Genomic DNA, 4,614 nt, shown 5'->3' with positions numbered 1-4,614 from the left:
GAAGAGCAGGCAGGACAGTTGTGGGGGGCACTGCTAGGAGAGCCAGGGATGGCAGGTAAGGCTCCATGAGACGGTGGCTGAGCCCACAGACACCAAGAGGAAAGCCAGGGTGGCACTGGGACCCCCAGCCCCACTCCTGGGGGGTGCCTGGGACGTCTTCCAGGCTGAGGGGGGCATCTACCCTGTCTCTAAGAGGAGTGCTCTGTGACACAGTCGTCTTCATGACTGTGCTCTCCTGGCCCTGGACTTCCCATTTATGGAGCAGCTACTAGCACCGCACTCAGCTGGGAAGGTGTGCGTGCAGCCAGTGCATGGTGAGGACCCCCACGCAGCGTGCAGGTCACGTCCTCCAGGCCACGGCAACCAAACCAAAGCGAGCAAGCAGCCCGCTCGGCAGACACACAGCCCTCTACCCTCGAAGCTTCTCACGGGCCTCAGACGCCAACCTGACTATGCTGGGCACACGGCATTTGCTGGGCAGTAACCGCCTCAGTCACACGAACTCTGATTTCCCAAATCATCACTCTGCAAAACTGAGCAACAACCTTGAAACAGCTGAGAGATGACATCTAGAAAATAGATTTTTCAAATAATCTGGGCCAATTTCTTTTCTGGGCTTTTTACCTTTTTACCTTTCATTACCTAATTTTGAAATGAAAGAAATGCATTTAGAAAAGCTCCTCTCCTTTCTAGGTCAGGGACACTCATTCCTGGCCCTGCGTGTGCACTACATTCAGGTTTCTGCCGTAGGTCAGCCTTGCCCCACGCAGGTCAGGTGGTAAGATTTGTTTTTCCATTTTGGTTAGAAAAAGAGGCCTGTAGATTGTGGAACAGGTAAATAGCGTTCCATATCTCTGCGCTGTATTTCTTGCTCTTCAATGCTTGCCTCGGCAAGCCTTTTCCCCCCGGGACTCTTATTTGTAGTAAATATCCAGTTGATTGTATCTGAAGTGTTTGAGTGACATTTTTGCTTTTGCTAGAGCCATCTTCTCATTGTGGGGTAGAACGCTTGACTTTTCCTTGCGTCCCCCACTGAGGCTACTTGAGGCTGTAGCATCCCACTTCTTTCTAATTCAGCGCAGATTCCTGTTACCCGCCAACTGCATCCCGATTGCTCGGGCACATTTTCCAACAAACAATGGTGCTGTAATTAGCACTAAGCCCATGAAGGAAGTATGTTGAAATATGATAATTTATTCCATTTGCTAATATGTTTATTCCTCAGTAGCATTTCCCAAATCCATATGGATTTGATTTTTCTCAAATCTTCATTTTCTGGTGATGGTGCTTTCATGATATTGTAAATCATCTGATTACAATTCAGTGGCACGCACTCTTGACTTTTTGTGCTGTGTTTATAGTCGATTGTCCTTGAAATGTTGGTAGCTTCATTAATGGAGTCTGAGGGCGTTATTACTCCTTTAAATTGGAATGAACTGCTGCCTAGCTAGAGCCTATTTAAAAATAAAGCCAGTTTGGGGAGTTCGGTAATGCCAGCCTTATCTCTCAGCCAGCCTCTAATAGGCAGCGCAGCTCTGCCTTGCAGTGAATTCCCTCGGGTGGGGAACCGCACTGCCTCAGAACACGCCGGCTCATGCGCAAGGCTAAACCTGCGCTCGCTCTTCTGCCTTTGAATTTAGTGAATCAGGACTTTGGGGAATCTTCCTTTGAACACCCCTTCAGAATGTTTTCTTGAGCCTCCACTATACTATGTGTTAGTAGGACCTGGAGTCAACCTAGCTGAAAGGCAGCCAGGACCCCTGACCACCGAATGGATTGAGCACAGGCGTCAGGGAGGATGGGAAAGTCCCGACAGCAAGATAAGAGCAGGCAGAGGCGTGTCCCCTGGGGCCAGGGCAGTGGGACTCATTTTCAACTTGCTGAGACCAGACTTCTCACAGGGGTGGGGGGTGGGGGTGAGGGGGGCATGGGTAAGCCAGAGCGCCAGTGGAAAGGGAACAGTAGAACGTGAGTGTTTTAAGCTGACAGAACATCGAGTAGTAGGAAGACCTAGGTACAAGAGGCCACAAAGAACCAAAAGGTCAGTCTGGTTGGATTGGGCTGGCAAGATAGCCCAGTGGACTAAGTGCCTGTTTAGGCAAACCCAGGGACCGGGGTTGGATCCCTGGCATCGCACGCGGTGCTGGCCCTGCCCTGGATGCACTGAGCCAGCCACTGAGACTGGGTGTGGTGGTGCATGCCTACAACCCCAGCTCTGGGCAGGCTAAAAACAGGCTCTTGCTTGTTTTCTAGCACCATGGACGGCCACCCTGTGCTACGTGCCTCTTTGGACTTTGGAGCCAGCCTAGTATGGACTAAAAGCTCTACACACTGTGAGCTAAATAAACCTTTCCTTCCTTAATTCTGGGCATCAAATATTTTGTCCTAGAAATGAGGGAAAAGTGACCAAGACAGCATTACACAGTCCTTGCTAGCAGTTACAGTTTGTGTGAGGCGGGTGACAAAGAAGACAGGCAGAAAGAGCTGGACCTGCCTCCTGCCACCTGCAAAGGACACTAGAGGGTTTCAGGCTTGGACCATGACAGCGACACAGATTCCTCACTGCCATCACTGATGCTCCTTGTGGCCCAGCTGAAGGGACTCACACAGGTGCGAAACCGGAGGATAAAAACCCTCTCTGGCCTGCACAACTCTGGAGGGCAAAATTCACCCAGCATCAGAAGCAAGGGCATCCGAAGAGCAAAAAGCAGAGGTGACAGATGACATGGGACAGCATTGCATTGGACTGACCTCCTGAAGAGCTCTCCAAGGTGACAGAGAAAGCCTGTGTGCTGCAGGTGTATCGGGTGGAAGCTGGGAGTAGGAGGGAGAATTTGGGGCAAGCTGGCTTCCACACACAGTCTAGTGACAGGACCTGCGGCAGGCAGAGGGGCCACAAGGCGTCTTCTCCATGTGGAGGACCCGCCGCGCCTGTGCTACTTCTTCCGCATGCAGACGTGATGCTGGGTGTGCACTCATGTTTCCTGGTTGCTGAATTATCCCTTCAGAATACGTAGCAGCTGTGTGACTTAGGGTCCAATTCAGTAAGCTGGTTGCAAACTACTGTTTAGAAATGTAGGGTAAGAATCTCTGCTCGTCCCAGCGGGCTGTCCCTACAATAGCTCTTAGAGGGGGCACATTTTGGGGTGCCTGCCAAACCCATGCTGTCCTCTGCCTAGAAACTGTTGCCTCATCCACCAGAACTAGCCCTCTGCCACGGCACTAGCAGGAGGGCTGTGGCCCTCAGTGCCTGGTGGGGCCAGGTATGAGAAATCAAGTTCTGGGCGGCTTCCTCACACCAGGATCTCAGAAGCTGCTGCCCTTGGGTCCTTTTTATTTTGTTTTTAAAGATCTCCTTTTTTGAGACAGGATCTCCCCACACAGTTCAGGCTGGCCTCAATTTCACTTCGTAGCCCAGGCCGGCCTCGAACTCTAACTCCCAGTTATCCCTCTGCCTCAGTCTCCCACATGCTGGGATTATAGGTGTGTGTCACCTTGCATGGTTGGGTTCCCTTTTTAATGTAAAAATTTGTACCAGTCCATGTTTTTTTTTTTTTTGTGGTACTGGGAATTGAACTCAGGACGTTGTGTTTGCCAGGCAAGCGCTTATTCTACTGAGCTATCTCCCCAGCCCCCAGTCCATGTTTTGCAGAACATAGAGGCTGCCTTCCTCATGGGGAGCTGGCACCTGCGAGAACACATCTGAACTCCTTTCACTTTCTTTCCCTTCTGCCTCCCTCCTCCCTCGCCTTTAGGGCTCTTGCAAGATACATAGTGTTTTTCAAACAAACTATCCCACCTCCTTTTTTCTCAAGTTAGCTTGAAGTAAGTTTTGATGGCTTAAAATCCAAAGGAACTGGCCTGCGACAGCTGCCCTTTGTGGTTCAAATGCCTCGGCTCTCTGGGCTGACTTCCTAGTCCCTGTCCCATCTGTTGCCAACTTGTGTGAGAAGGGCACACAGCTGTCATCAACCCTGGTGACCTGCTTTCTCCCCAGAATCATCCACCTGGCAGAAAAGTGGGTATCTGCTGGCCTTTCACATCAGAGCTCCGCCAATCGCCTTTTGGGTGGGATTGTGTCATTGAAGGTCTTAACCCTGCTCTCTGACCTTCAGCCTGTGTGCACTCTGGCTCTGGGTCTGCTCTCCTCTGATATGCTCTCCCCACGAGTCCACGTCTGGATATTCCTCAGGCAGAGTTCGCTGTCATTAGCAGCCATTCAGGGATGGGCGTCCAAAGGGGCCCACGCTTCTCATCCTAGGGCAGACGCGAGCCAGGGCCAATGGGATGCATCACAGGCTCATGAAGGTGAGGATTTCTGGCACCAGCTTGCCCAGGGTGCTCCGCTTGCTGGATGCTGCGGAGAAATGCAGTTTTGCAGGCCATGTGCAGTAAGACTTTCTAGTGCTGGGCCAGGGAAGGGAATTTTAAGTACTCTACCTGGGTGATTTTTTTTTTTTTTAAATGTATTTGGTACAGTGTCTCACTACGCAGCTCGACTTGTGATCCTCTTGTTTCAGCCTGCCTGTGCTGGAATTACAGGTGTGCACCACCATGCCTGGTTTTGGTGGCTGACTGGGGGTGTCTAGGGTGGGGCTGGCACGGCATGTAGTA

The sequence above is a fragment of the Octodon degus genome, unplaced genomic scaffold, assembly GCF_000260255.1.
Source record: "Octodon degus isolate 3935 unplaced genomic scaffold, OctDeg1.0 scaffold00210, whole genome shotgun sequence".
NCBI classification, from domain to species: domain Eukaryota; kingdom Metazoa; phylum Chordata; class Mammalia; order Rodentia; family Octodontidae; genus Octodon; species Octodon degus.
This window is presented reverse-complemented; position numbering follows the sequence as displayed.